This window comes from Anas platyrhynchos, chromosome 8, assembly GCF_047663525.1.
Source record: "Anas platyrhynchos isolate ZD024472 breed Pekin duck chromosome 8, IASCAAS_PekinDuck_T2T, whole genome shotgun sequence".
Taxonomy (NCBI): domain Eukaryota; kingdom Metazoa; phylum Chordata; class Aves; order Anseriformes; family Anatidae; genus Anas; species Anas platyrhynchos.
In genome coordinates this window covers 29,557,670-29,573,345 of record NC_092594.1, presented here as the reverse complement: position 1 = coordinate 29,573,345, position 15,676 = coordinate 29,557,670, and the positions used below count along the sequence as shown (strand labels likewise).

General features: G+C 42.7%; 1 protein-coding gene across 1 annotated transcript in view; it reads left to right on the top strand.

Annotated features, from left to right (window-relative positions):
- EIF2B3 (eukaryotic translation initiation factor 2B subunit gamma) overlaps positions 1-15,676 on the top strand; it is a 94,331-nt gene that overhangs the window by 31,272 nt on the left and 47,383 nt on the right. The window lies entirely within an intron of this gene.

Sequence of the window (15,676 nt, the reverse complement as noted above, 5' to 3'; positions counted from 1 at the left end):
TACTTAGCCAGTTGCCTTAGAGATTTCTTATAAGACTTTCTCCTTCCCCAGTCACCAAATGTGCGGTACCCTGGTAGGAATAAAGAGAAAATGCCCATTGGACCTTGATAGCCAAATTGTCAACGCAGAACGCTATACCTAGCACAATTACACGTTTCAAGTATAACTTGCATGTACCTGCATACCTCCATATTGGCCAGCAATAGCTGTTGGTATTGCTTTGGTTGATCATTTTGTATTCCTTTAACCTTTAAAAAATAAAAACTGGGGGTAGGGAGCGGGCAGTGCTGAGGAGTATTCATAATTCAGATTAGTGGAAGCTCAAGATTTGGAAAAACCTGACTCAGTCAAAAGGTACAGATTTTAAAATGGAATAATTTAAGGCGCTCAGACAGAAAAATTTTGGCTGATGGACTTTAATTAAACTCCAAAGGTTGGAAGCAAACCAGTAAGAAAGCAAGGGAAATTCAAGTTAGAGCTGAACTTCTAGTTTTTCTGCATATAAATCCTCCAGCAGCTGGTGATATTTGCAAGAGCTCAGGAGACTGTCTTTCAGTATTCCCTTTGATTTTTCTTTGCTTTATTATTCCCAAGCTGTAGCATTAAATATCATTTCAGAGGCCATGCTTGTCCCAAACTTCTCTCTGTTCCACCTCTATGGTACATGTTTTCACACATGTATGCATATATGTGTAATATATAGCTTTGTTCACTACTGCATTGGTACAGCAGTTACAGAACTAGGTGTGTTGTTTCTTTTTTTCCCAAATGAGCTTCAGCGTTGCTGAAAATACCTCTGAAATTCCCACTTCTGCGACTTTGAGCCTTCGCCAGGTAGAATAGTAATAACAGAATCACGGCCAGCAGTGCCATAAATTTCAGCTGAAGTATCGGGTAAGAAGGCTGATTTCTGTTTGTACTGTTGTTAGAGATATTTATGCAGGGCAGGTCTTTCAGCAAGTGTGATTATTTTCAGAGAGGCCCTCTCTCCATTCTTGCATTAGAATGTTCTGGGGATGTGTGCGGGGAATGGCACCTGATGAACAGCAGTCAGACAGAAGGAATAAAATCCCTGGAGAATGAGCCTTCTCTCTGTGGCTATTTTTCACTTCTAAGGCCACTCGAAAAATATTGTTCTTCAGGTAGATCCCTTTCTGAGATCCCTGTGTTAGCATTTGGGTGCCTGCCATTTTCCCAGAGCAAGAAGCTACTGAGGACTTAAGCTTTTCAAGTAGGAAAGTATGCACACATTTTGCAGCACCAGACGCTATTGAAAGAATAATGGACCCTTCCCACATTCAACTCCATTCTTCATGTGCTCACTCCCAGACCTCTGGAGCCACTGTGCTAGCAAATGATTACATTCTGCTTCTCTTCCGTAACTCTTCCTAAACAAAATGTTAATTGAGACGTTGATTTATACAATTTAGATTCCTTTGTTAAGTCAGTGTAGTTAAAGGTAGCCTCTGGTTATTGAGGGAATGGATCGCTGAGCCAAATTAATGCTTGCTGGTATGTTTTTCTGTATCTTACCATTTGGGAAAATAGTATATGTGTAAGGTTTGAGGAATATGCCTCCTTCATCTGTTGGTTTTAGATGTGTGCCATGATAGGGGAGCTCTAGAATGCAGGATTGTTCTGGTTTGTATTGGTAGGTGAAGGAAGCAATCTGAAAAATAAAAAATAAAAAATAATTTAAAAACGACGGCATTTTTTGCTGAAGTCTAAAAAAGTATATATGTTTGTTATATAAAACCATGAAAATAATCAACCGTTATGTTCACAGCGGTAGAGTACTCTTGTTCTTTAGGTGATTTGGTAATGGAAAAGATAAAAAACTAACATGTGAATTGTTACCTGTTTGCATTAAGAATGCCTTGGAAATAATGTACAAAGAGATCTCACTTCTCTACAGGGCTTTACGGCCTTGAGAAGTCCACTTAATGTTTGTCTCATAATTTCTTCACTTTTCCAAATGAACACAGTATTACTTTTCCTGCCTCGTAGGAGCATAACTCATGAATGTTTATGTCAGTACTGTAAATGTGAAATGCTGCTCTGAGTGCAGAGTGTTAGCTGCTGTCTTTCCTGCATTTTGAATCAGAGCAGTGCTTGTTGAAACAATCTGCAGGAAGCAGCTGATGTAACATACATACAGCATGAGCTACGGGTCATGTTTATACCTCGCTTTCCAGTTCCAGCCACTCACATTGCTGCGTCTGTCAGACCCCAGGAATATTGAAATGTATCACTGTGTACAATAGTACTCATTCTCCGGTTTTTCATAGAAAAGCATTGGACATATGGTGAAAAATGAAATGTGTTTTGTCTCAAATCAACAAGCCACTACTCCTGAGTGTACGCTATGGACTTTTTAGATAGCTGGTTCCTTGCGGACACGTGCTCTGGTTTTATGAATACCAGCTCGAGTCTGGCACAGCTCGGAGTGGTGCACCTGAGCTAACACGCGGCTGTAGCACTGCCAGGGCCAGCCAGGGAACTTTCCCAGCCAGCTTTGGAACCAAAGCAATAGTATCGCGTAGGCTTGCTCAGCTCCATGCCTCTCTGGATAGAGGAGAAAAGGTGATGCTTATGTTTTTTAATCCTTGCATTCGTTTTGCTGATGACCACCTGCAGTTTGGCCATGTGATGATGATTATTCTGAGATAAGAATTGCAGTTTTGTTACCCTCATGTGCAGCTTTGGTCATCGCTTTCAAGTTCCACTGAAATGCAAATATCAAATGATTTCATCTTTTATTTCATCAAATTTCATCAAATAGCTTGCTTCCTACAGTAGGAAAGTAATTCTGTGTTGAAGGCTATCACTCCAAAGACTAACTGCTTTCATTTCCTCTGAATGTTTTTAAAGCATGCCAATAATTTCCGATGGGTGATCTGCTTTAAAAGTCTTTCAAGGTGATTTGGACATCCATGCGTGACCTGCTTACCTACTCTTTAATGAAGGTTTTATGCATGACGAGTTAATACTTTCCAAATCATGGATTATGGTGATAAACAGTGATACTGCTCTGCTAAATACCTCAAAGATTGTGTATATAAATGAAGATCTAGGATGCAAGGAAACAATCCCAAGTTGTGCCAGGGGAGGTTTAGATTGAATATTAGGAAGAATTTCTTCATGGAGGGGATAGTGAAGCATTGGAACGGACTGCCCAGGGACGTGGTGGAGGTCCCATTCCTGGAGGTATTTCAGAGGCCTGTGGATGTGGTACTGGGGGACGTGCTTTAGTGGTGGGACTCGGCAGGTCAGGTTGATGGCTGGACTTGATGATCTTGAAGGTCTTTTCCAACATAAACAATTCTGTGTTTCTAATGAACATGTAAGTCAAGAATACGATGAACAGCAGAAGCGCCAAACACCAGGGCTGAAGCACAGCTGAGTACCCTGCTGCAAAGAAGCTTTGTCACTTGCCCTGTTTCTTCATTTTCATTTTTGAAGTCATGGAAGATTGTATCACCATCTTGAAGGCAGTGGGTAGCTCCTGATGCCAGGATATGAAATTGTGCTGATTTCAGCGACAAGAACTGGCTGTTAAGATTTACTTAAAGTCTCAATGCCAGTATCCAGAGTCTTAGGCTACTGCAGTTTCCTCAGGCTTCTAGGGAAGCTGACACGTAGCTGGTGAGTGAGTGTTTGTCTGTGGGCACTGCCTGCAAAGTTACTGGATGGTGAAGAGGTAAAATCTGAATAGAGCTGTTCAGGGTAAAAACAGTCCCAATGAACGGGGATTATGGGAAGGCGTTCTGCACATTAGTGCTTTGAGGCCACAAGTAAACGTGTGCTGTGCATGTCGGGGACTTGAGGACAATTGCAGTGCATGCAGGTGAAAGATATTGGGGCCATATCTTTGGAGAGGCTGAGCTGATTTCTAAGAGCAACTTTACTCGTCAAAATAGTTGTTCCCTGCTTGCTGCAGGCCAGGTACAGTGCGGGTATGGAGGATAAGATGAAGTTATTGAGAGGAGAGAAATTATCGAGCCTCCAAAGCATTCATTTCATATAGCCACTGACTTCAGCATTGTCTCCAAAAGTAGGTATCTTCTTGTTTACACTTACAGTTGATACTTACTCCCCAAATTCTGGAATGTTTTGGCTTTTAAATCCAATGGGAGGAAGGAGTGCCAGAGACAATTTGCACTGACATGGATCAAAATACAGGAAAAAAAAGTGGAGGAGAACCCATTCTTCAGAAGTCTGGTACGTTACCTTAAGCAAAAACATCCCCTTCACTGCCACTGTTTGTCCTGAAGAGAATCCTGCATTCACATCTCTGAGGAACTGATTCTGTCAGCCACTTGGATAGTTGAGAAAGACCCAAAATTGAAGTTAAGAGTTCCAAAAAGTACGAGAGCAAGTGTTCTTCTGTTACTTGACCATTTTGTGCTGACTTGCGAAGCTGAGATTTTCCCAAGAGTACATTTTGTATGCTTTCGGAGTGTTTTTTATTAATGTAGTGATTTCACTGCTGAATGACAGCAGGTTTTTAAGCACTGCTATCGCTTCTAGCAGCACTTTGAAAGGAGAGGTGATTCTCCTCGCCAGAAATAGAACTGCTGTACTGTATGGTTTGTACTTCCAGAAATTCCTTCAGGGCTTCAGTTTGTATTTGATTTTTGGCTGGTTTGCAAGATTATATGATCCAATCGATCCAGTCATATTTTTAATTGAAAGCATACATAGCTTGTATACACTAAGAAGTATCATTTGCGTGTAAGGAAGAGCCCGTGAGAGGGTGTTTGAAAGTTCTTATCTGCACCTGGGCACAGAAAAAGTTTAGCAAGTGGTTTTGTGTGTATCCGTTGTATATTTATTTCTTTAATTTTTTTTATCAATGTACGTCAGAGTTCTAAATACAAATAAAGTGTGCTATGCGGGCTAATTAAATCAATGCCTCTGTGGAAGAATTTTGGTTCTGGAATTGCTCTTGTAAATCTGAGATATAAACAAAAACCTAGTTACTTTTATATCGTTTTCCTCTGCCTCATGTACGTGATTTTGGAAGTTGGAGAGTTAGATGTTTATGCCTGTTTTTATAGCAGAATATTTGCGTGGCTGAATTTTTATTGAAGCATAATTCCTGGTTTCCTTAAAGTTGAGCAAGACTACTGTACAGTGGGTACATACATTAATTTGAGTCACCGTGCAAAGCTGTTCATTTCGAAGCTGTTAAGGCAGCACATTGTTCTCCAGTGTTTCTTCATTAAAAGTTGTTTGCCACTTCTGTAGAAATTACAGCTCCAGCCAGTGAAAGTACATTGGAAGCTTTTCCTGAAAGAAGGATGCACAAAGAGCAGCATGTAGGCCATGGGATCTTCCTGTCCCTCCTTCTCCTGCCCTACCTGTGAGTGATGCAGGTACCAGTTCATTTTCTTCTCTTGCATTCCACCTGCACGCCTGAGCAGTCTCCAGAGGCTGCATTTAAGCTGATTTTAGTTTGTTCTTTTTTAGTGGGCTTGCAGCATCCTTGTAGACTGAACTCATTGTGCTAGTTCCTTTAAAATGCAGAATGCAAAGATAATACCTGTTGTAAGAGTTTAGAATGTAAATGCACCCTACGATTATGGATATCATCATCACCATCATTGGCATTAGATGTGAAATTCTGGCTTTTTGATATCAATCTATTTTCTAATTAATTCCGAGATACTCATAAAACCTCCCATTTGCAAGGAGTTGATCTTGGTGTGAATGATCAGACCCACTACTTCTGCTGAAGTGCAAGAGCTCCCTTTTATTTCTAATAGCAAATTATTTTGAGAGCAGAGCCCAGAAGTTCAGATTTGAAGAAGGAAGCGTAACACTACTCTTTTAAAGCTTCCTCTTTGTTTTGGTTCTGCTTACTGCTTCTTACCTTTCTGATATATATATATTTTAATACTTTTCTCTGCAAAAGCAACCTTTGTAGACTTGGCCCTTTTTTCATATTGCTAATGCAGTCTAGCGGCTCAGCACAGGTCTTTATAGTCAAAGCTTGCTTCTAATACATTTTTTTCCTTACAAAGTAAGGGCAGGACTGTACACGAAATCTCTGTTATTGTATTTGTGCTTTGTACTCATGTACTTGTTGACTGTTTTACAAGCCAGTAACGTAGTAGCCACAGGCTAGGAAGCTTGCCCAGAAATCTGGCATATTTAATTAGTGCTAGTAAACAAGCAGAGTTTCAAATTTAATTTTTCCTTCTTTAATTCCTATAAACCTCAAGCCATTTAAAACTTAATTTTGACACTAGTTTCGTTTATGCAGTTGGATAAGGCTGAAGCAGTCCACAACCACAGATGGAATAGTCCCAGTCTCTTCCAAGCAAGAAGGGAATAGAAGTTGTTTTGTTTTAATAGTATTTGAGGTTGCCATAAAACTGTAAATGATAATCTTCAGGTCATCCACCATACATTTTCTTTTTCTTTTCGTTAGGCTAAGTGTTTCAAGATGAGGCAATTGCCCTATCATGGGTTTAGCCTTGTAAAGGAGAAGGGCTGGATTTGTTGCCACTCTGGTCTTTGTACCGAGCAAATTATGGAGGCATCTGAACTCTCTTACCCGCCGTGGCCAGATTATTGCTTCTAGTCTGTGCGGTTTAGGTCACTACCACAGCTGGCACGCTTGGGAGAGAGTTCAGTTGCTGTCTTCTCCTCTTGCTTTTTCAGTCCTGGCTTGTGATCCGTGGTGAAAATGGCTCTGTGCTACTGCTTTTTGCATTAGGGACTACTTAAGTCTAGAATAATGATATTTCTCCTACTTAATTACTGAAGCCAAGCTGTCTCCTGACGAGAGGGCGTGCCAATGTCTCTGCATCACAGCCATAAAACGATTGCTAATTTTAGCAAAGAGCTGGACTTTGTAATTACAGCTGAAAAAAAAAAAAAAATATATATATATATAATATCAGTATTGTGCAAATACACTGAGCAGTGTCTTAATAGCTGTCAAGACAGCTTTTCCTTCAAGACTTGTTTTAAAAGAGCAGTGACTGTCTCATAATTAAAGGCAGTTCCCACCTGCTGTACTGAGGTAGCACACGCTGAGCTGTGCAGAACAGTGCATGAAGCTTTAAATTCAGCAATAATTATCCAAGGCAGGAAGTTATCCTCAAAATATCATCTCACTACGTTGAATTTGCCAGAATTTATTCTTGCCCACTGCAGTGTTCTAATCGTCACGTTACCATTGCGTAAAAGGAGCAAAATTCCTTTCACTTAACCTCAAGCTGTTGTTATCCAGGTCCTAGTAGCGGGTGAAAGATGAGGCAAAAATTTGGAAATCCAACTCTGTCCTCAGTGCAGTGCATGTTTATGTCCAGCTGGGCTCCAAGCTGTAGTACTCCAAGCTCAGTGTCATCCTGAAAGCATTTGAGGTGTCAGCTCAGAGTAGTGTCATGCGGCGGCTCCTGCTATGGCTATTAACAAATCTGGAAATTTGAAATCATGAGTAATCTGGTCTAACCAGAAGCTAATGCAGTGTGGTTGTAACTGCTGTAATTACTTGCTTAAAAAAATGCAAATTTGGACTTTGGGTGGATGTTAAATTCTTCTTGTGGTAACAAATGTTCCTGTGTCCTTCCACCCCCCCCCTTGATATTTATGTTAATCATCCCCTGGTATTTCTGATGGTGTTTTGTAAAACACCAGTTACCTATTAAAAGAATTACTCAGAGCTATTTTTGTTTGAAAAATGAAGAGATGTCTGCAGTTGGCTTCAGCCTGACTTCACCTTTCCTTTGGTTTTGAATTCTCTTGTCACTGTGCAACAAGAATGATGCACTCTCTAATTTTAAGGCTTTATTTTAGTGACAGTCTTATCTGATACTTTCAAAATATCTGCTAACAAATAGTATAGTTTCTTTTGAACTGGACAAGTATGCAAGTATCTGTATGGCATGTGTGGTGTTTCTGTTGCTTGGTGTGTTTCTTCAGTGCAGAACTGGGCAGTGTTCGAATGCTGATGTCATCCTGAGCCCTGATGGCTTTCTGTGTCCCGAAAGCTCCTGGCTCGAGGTTGATGTTGCCCTGCCTCCAGGCTGCCATGTGTCTGAGGATGCATCTGAACACGTGGGCTGAGTCATGACTTGAGCTTAGCCAAGTCAGGAAACCCCTCTGCCTTAATTCAGGGAAGCAGGATTCATCAAGTCTGACTGCAGACACCTCGTCTAGTTTTTCCTAAAATGTGTTTTTCTTACATGTACCTATTCAGTGTTGTGATGTGTGTGGAACAGCCCGTGTCCTGGTCGTCACAGCCACGTTCCCCCTGCACTGGCGTCAGAGCCAACTTTCATGCCATTATCCTTTAATTTCTGCCTGAGGTGAAGCTATTTTGGTTAACTAATAAATTATATGACATTTTTAATTGAGATCTTATCAGTATGAAAATGCTTACTGTGCTATCAAATGCTAAAATGCTCACATTTTGGTGGAGTTGAGATGTGTGTGGTATGGCTGCAAAAGCTTGTCACGAAGCAAAAGTGAGGCAGCAGTGGTAGGTTGCAGGAGGAGATGAAAAGGAAGCCCAGGTCAAAGCACCAGCCGGGGAAACTTCAGACCCTCAAAGAGCAGGAGCTAAGTATAACTCACTTGCTGTAGATGAAAGAAATGAGCGTTGCCAGATTTACTGCAGAGGGCCTCCTATATAGGCTGGATTTTGGTAGTTTTCAGTAATTTAAATTGTAGCACTTGAATTTTTCCCTTCTGTGGATTCAAAGCTCAAGTCTTCTTCCCTTCTAGACGGTAAGTGCTGGGGGGAGCCAGGCACTGCTTTGTCCAGCACAGAGCAAGTACTGCTCACTTCTCTCCCGCTGTTCTTCCTTCTCACCCTCCTGACCTGCCATCTGACTCTTGTTGGGTTGTTCTCCATCCCATGAAACTTCCATGAAACATGGCTGTTTTTATGCAAGTATCTTCCCAGGAAAGACCCACAGACATGCACCTTCTGCCATTGGAGCCCCTTTGTCCGGTGAAGATCCTGGCAAAGGAAAGGGAGTGATAAAATATGGCCTATGCACAGTAACAGATTTTTTTTAAAGGGTATTTTTCATTTTAAGGAACTAGTGGTGTAGATGGGTTTCACAAGGTTCCTGTGAGGCTTCTCATGAGGGGATATCCAGAGGTACGTGGGACAGCATGTCATGCTCTTTCCATTGATTTTTCTGCTTCTGATTTTACTTGAACTTTGAAGGGGGTAGGGGAATTTCCTTGTTTTATTATTCCAAAGGTATGTAATTACCTCAAATCCCCAAGTTTTGCAGATCGTACCTCTTAAATTCTAGCCACGAGTAAAATCCACCTCACCTGAGGGGCACCGAGTGCTGAGGCTCCGTGAGCAAGGCTGCGATCCGCGGGTTGCGGTGCTGAGCACGGGTTTGTTTGCCTTCGAGTCTAGGGCAGTGACATAAAGAAATCGTGGCAGCCTTCCTGTGTTTAAGCTATATATTGCTGGTGACCTACAGCTTTGACCCAGTATTCAGTTTCACTGTTTCCCATGCATTTACTGTAATTATTTGATTTAAGAAAATATATCATATGTCTTCTGCTTAGCCCGTTGGGAACTGGCGTAGGAGGGATCAGCAGGAGCTGCTGTTCTTCGGTAGCCTCTGTACAAGCCTCCAGCTTCAGTTGTTTGCTTAAAACTTGTTCCTCTTACGTGTTGTCATCCTTTCAGCCCTGGTGATTTCAGCGAACAATTACTTGCTAAGGTGAATTTCCACTAAGCAGGAAGCAGAATGAGCTGAAAATTGGGAATCATTAGGGTTGCCAGGTGCAGACTTTTAGTTCTTTCTCTTCCTTTCGCAAAGAAAGCATTTCCCAAAGCTTGATTAAATCTCTTAAATCACAGTTTAGCCCGGCATAAGAAAAATAAGCTGAAATACCAGATCTGAACCAAGTGACTAAGCCACGTCCCGTTGTGTTGGAATTGAATTGGTTGTAGTGCACGGTAATCTACTTCATTGTCATCCCGGCCTTAACTGTAGCATAAGATGGTTACATTGAATGTGCATAATAATAAGGCTTACACTTTGTATATACTGCTTTAAATATTTTGGCACACCACAGAAAGAACCTTTACGTGCGAGGCTTGATTAATCCTTTTCCTCTGTGTATAGAACAAGTAGCTGCCAGAGCTCAAGGGTAAAACCTATTAATAATGTCTCTCTGGCAGTCCCTGCCCTCCTTCAGAGTGTATTCTCTTCTGCTCATACCAAACTCTCTACGTTATTATCGTTTCGGTCTCTCTTTTGCTTTCCAAGTTTCTGCTTAGCACTTGGGGTGCCCTAGCAGACGTGCATCTAGTATAAAAGATGTGCACAAACCCTGGTTTTCCGTGGAGGACAGAGAAAGAGAAGGGGGTAGGGAGGCTGTGGGGAGCCCCGGCCCTTGTTTTATTATATCTTCCAGCTGTTAGCTCTCGGTGTGGCAGAGGAGCCCCCTTGAACCAAGTTTAGGGAAAGTGCTGACCCCGGCAGCTGTGTCGGCGTGCTCCCGGGGGGATGCACGTGCACGCAGCGATGTGGCCGTGCACCCAGGGAGCGTTCCTCTGCCTTGGGCTGGGTGAGAAATTGCTGTTCCTCTTCGTTTTCCTAAGAGGAAGCCGAAGCAGAGCAAAGAAAAGCTTTTTCTAGAGGGCTACGGGATGAGCTGGTCACGTAGCCATCAGCACCCTGGCTGTTTAATGCAGAAGTCAGAGGCATTAATGTTAAATCACGGCGTTGGTGCCAAGACAACAACTTTCTTTTTCAGGTCACGCTGGCCTATTGTAAACCACTCCTGACCTTGAACAAATATTAATCCTGAGCTCTGACTGCTAACCTATACTCTCTGTGTAAGAGAAAATGATTTAATCTTTGGCTTTCGATGAAAGTAGGTTCCTTTACCAAAAACTTTTCAACATCTTTGTGTCAGAAGTAGGTTCATAATTTGTATTATACTCTCCTGGGTATATTAATAATATAATACAACAAAGAAAAATGGCACGTGGTGAAGGTTTTAAATGAAAAATATTTATTATTCAGCAGGCTTTCGAGCAACTTAGGTCATTAGATCAATAAAACATTTAGATTTTGAAACTACTTGCCATTCCCGATGCTGGGCCTCTCCAGAAACAGCAACTGAGAGGCTGCTGGCGTCTTGTGCTCCCCGGGTAGGTCCCGGGGTGGTGATGGGGTGGCTGATGTGGGAGGTGAGCTGCAAATGTGCCACGTCCTCAGGGGACCAGAGCGCATCTTAGCCTCGTGGTTTTGCAAGTAAGGTTTTAACAAAGCGAAGGAAGAGAAAGTGAGAGGTTGGGGTGACTCGGAGCTGGGAGATGGAGGCCAGGGTCACCGGGGCCCAGGGCACATTTCATCCACCAGGCAGCAGGACCCGATACCACCTTCACATCCAGCTTGGGGAGGGCATTTCCTCGCCGTGCCAGCTGTCTTACATCACCGAGGTATTCTTCCTAGCACGAACTGAACCAGTTTTTCCACCCGAGGAGCAGCAGCATCTAATTAAGCCTCCCTCGCCCCTCCTTTGGAGCCTGGCGAGCGGGCGCCTGGGCCCAATTTTGCAGGAGGGCCCCGGCGAGGCTGAGCCGTGCGCTGCCTACAGCTGCTGCAGTTCAGCCCAGAGGTGGCAGCATTTCACTGGTGGGCAAAGGAGGGCCTGGGATACAGTGGGGACATTCATTTTGCTAAGTGCTTTGGGAGCTTTTCGGCCAAAAGCGGTGTGTAAAATTAAGGTCATAAGGTGTCTGGGATTTTCGAAGAGCCAACGTAACAGTGGCCTTTTATGATTAGGGACTTTACAGCCAAGAGCTGTCCCGTAAATGAGCAATGCGATTTTGGGGTTTTTACTTTTTTTCCTTTTAAAAGCAGGAATGCTCGAGACATGAAAGGTGGCCTGGCAGCTTTTGCTGTAAGACTTTTCGTGGTGTTGATCTGTGCGCTGGCTTCGCATCAACGTGAGAGCAGCACCAGGCAAGGGTCAGCCCTGTGCGTTTGACCAGGCTGGTACCCTTCCTGCAGGAGTAAGGGAGAAGGGGACAGACAGCTACTTGCAATTAATTAGGAAATAAATTTATGAAATCCATTGTTCATACTTCTAATTTTTGTATTTTGGGGGAGGTGGGCTGGCAGGAAGGTGAACTAGTACTCCGTAAGCCCACAGCGGACATAATTCACCCATCAGATCAGACGGCAGGTTAATAGTAGTCATGATTGGCTTTTTATTGTGTCGTTGCTCGGATTAGTGCTGCAGTACAGATAGCCCCAGGTCCCTGAGATTTAAAGACCTTCATATTTTCCATCAACAGCTGTATGGAGTTAAAGGGAAGGAGGCTATGGGATTTCTCTTTCTCAGCTAGTTTATTTGTGAGGTGGTGAGGTTAATGTGGCAATATCCCATGCTTAGTAGAGAGGCTTTTTGGCTTTAAGCATTGTGTGTGCTCCCTTCAGATTTATGATTTTGACCCCAGCCTGGCATTATCACACTGTCAGTGGGAGTGCAGGGCCGGTTTGAACCTCCAGCTCTTGGTGGTAATCTCTCTTAATTAGTTTACAGTTGAAACAATTGTCCGTCTTTCTGCCTTTAACCAAGGGAAGTTTGCTCTATCGGTGGTTGATTTCCCTGAGGGAGGAAATCCTGAGAGAGGTTATCAGGAAGAAAAAAGCTCGGGCTCGGCTTTCAAAGCGATGCCATGTAGGAAGCATGCATCAATCCTGTTAGTACTGCTTATTATTTCACAATGGCGTGTGAGGAATTACGGGCGCGGACCTTTTTAAGGACTCTCGCAGACCTTTATGCGCTCTCGTCCCGAGTCAGGATTTTGGGGAATTATGTGCTAATAAAAGCTAATTTTACACATGAAATTGCATTCTTTGAAATTGCTCTTTTAATTGCCGATCTTTTCCCCGACTCCTCAACAGATCTCGCTGAGCCTCCTCATTGTCGACTTTCTGCCAGGGAGCCCTCCGTGCCTCATCATTAGGGCTAAAATCTGCCATCACTTAACATAACACACACAGCTTACAACCGGGAGCAGCCCCCTCCCTCGCACGGGAGCACCGACAATAATAGCCGCTATAGTGGCAGCGCCAATGGGAGTTTTACCATGTATTTTAATGACTCGTGCTTGATTACATTTGCTAGATTGAACTGAAGTTCATTTAGTAATTGGTATGATTCTTCGAGGGCTCACATTTGCCATTCCTCGCTCATTAAAGAGCTCCAACAATGGCTGGTGCAACTTTCATCTCTACGGTGACCCTCTCCGATACGTATCCAGTCTCTTGCTTTTGATAAACCACCCAACCCAGCGTTCATTAACACTTAGCCATCTGCAGCCGGCCCCTCCTAGCACCTTCTCCCTTGCTTTGATGGTATAATTAAGAGCATTCTTCATTATCTCCTGCGGACCGATAAGGCGAGGTGTGTCAGCTCGCAGCACACGCAGTGTTTGTTGTTCGGTTCCCCCTGTATCAGCTGTTCCTTGCGACCGGCTCATTTTTCATACGCTGTAAAGATTAGCTGATGGAGTGGGAGATGAGAGGCATGAGCAGGGAGTATGGCTTTCGATATTAGTAACCAGATGCTCATTTGAAATGGTGATGGAGCTTTGCTGTTATCTGTTAGATTATTTATTTGGCTCCTGTTCTCCTACCTGGAGATAAACTGGTTTGAGCATTAGTCAATGAAAATGAGCATCATCTTTAGTGGCTTGTTACAGATAGAGTGCGCTTATCAGTCTGGTTTAGTGCGGCTGTTCCCTCCTCGAGTCTGGTTTACAGAAATCACAGCTTTGTTTATGCATGTGCCTAAACTTGCCTGTTTGACCTTTGAAGCTGTGATTATAATATTAATCTATGGGACTATTCTGTTGCAAATCACTTAGGTGGTCTGTATTTCACTGGATTTTCATTGTGGGACCTCCCTCTTGTCCAGCAGGATGTTCCATTATTGTTAGGATATTCTCCATTGAAAGCCAACTCCGAGTGGCGTTTCGGTACAGCTTGTCTGGCTGTTTTATGTTTTGGGTTTTTTTTGGAGGGGGGGAGTGTGATGGAGCTGCAGCAAAGATAGCACTGTGCTACTGTCTGTCCATTTACACAGATTTTATATAACGTTGTTATAAAGTTGCTTAGCTACAGTGAAACTTAGTACAATGCTTGCGGGGAGATACAAACTTCAGCCCACAAATCCTCGGTACCCTGCGGTGTAGCTAAATAGTGTTATTCCAGTTTGCAGGTGGGGAGACTGGATGTGTGAAAGCTGCTCAGACATTGGCAGCAGCACTAGTATTTATTGAGGAGGTGCTGTTTTACGCTCCTCTGCTTGATGTCTAGCCCTTGTAGCCTTCCCCTTCCTTGTGTTTAAGGGGGGTCTTGAATAGGGAGAGAAAAAAGTGGCATTCCGGCACTGAAACTGTGTCCTGTTTGTCATCTTCAAGTTAAGAATTGTTTTTCCTCTCTTCCCTCCTTCCTGCATTGCATCATTTCTATTTTTTTGTTTGTTCCTTGCCTTTTTTTATTGGTTTGTTCATCTTACCTGCTTACTTCCCTGTTTTACTTGTCGTTTGTCTCTCCCTCACTTCAATAAATTAACATGCTCGGTTTATAAGTACAAGGGAGCACTTTTTCTCAGACAAGATATGAACATTCTCCATCCCGTAAATCCACAAAATGTGGAAATCATCATCAGGATGCAGAGCAGTAGCGAGTCTGCAAATTTCCAAATGCAAGACCTCATTAAAGTCAGTGGATTCTTTTTGCATAAGGAACATTGCTATTTGGGCTGACTTCCACAGGAACATCTGGGCCACTGATAACATCAGTACTGGAGCATTGCTAGGTGAGCTCATGTTTTGTTAATGAAGTAATCTGCTGAAAGTGTGTATATCATTCTTTAGTATCACATACTTTACTCCAAAGTGCCATACTACTCTTATAGGAGCTTTTCTTTATGAGTGGGACTTAGAGAAAGTCTTTCTAGTTGTTAATACGCCTGTCTTGAGTTGAGTGACACGCTTGAGAAGTGCCATCTACGTTTATAAAATGTTAAGACTTAAATACTTCAGTAGTTTAATGCACTAATAGAGCATTACACTGGAAAAAAAAAAAGGCTTATCAGGACACCTGATGCTTCTGGTACCTTCGGTGTTAATAAGGATTCAGTGTGTTAGTACTGGTTTACTAAACATATATATCTACTGGCCCAAGTTGTGAGTGATCCCTCTACTGAGCTAACGAAGTAATAACTGATCGTGATCACAAACATCTGACTTCAGTGTGTCCTGGAATAAGAAAACAAAGGTTGGATGGAAGGCACTAGTAAGATGCATTCGTTAGCTTCAGGACTGAGAGTCCGGTTATGAATATTTGGAAGCAGTCCAGTGCAGTTGGACTGTTGGTGGGTTTTGTCCTTTTTTTTTTTTTTTTTTAATCTACAAGCTGATTATTGTTGTGGCTTTTCTGTCCCGAGAAATAGTAGAGAGTGCTCAGGCATCCAAAACACTCTTAAATGGAGCTGCAGGTGTGTGGAAAGGAAGGTAAGATTGGCAGAAAATATTTAGCTGCTTTGAGACAGGTTACATGAAGGGGTTCCACTATCTAAGATCAGAAAATGCATAAAGAGGAGTAATAGATGAGTCTTTCTGCTTTAAGGCTTTGTTCTTAAAATAGTGAAGCTGTTA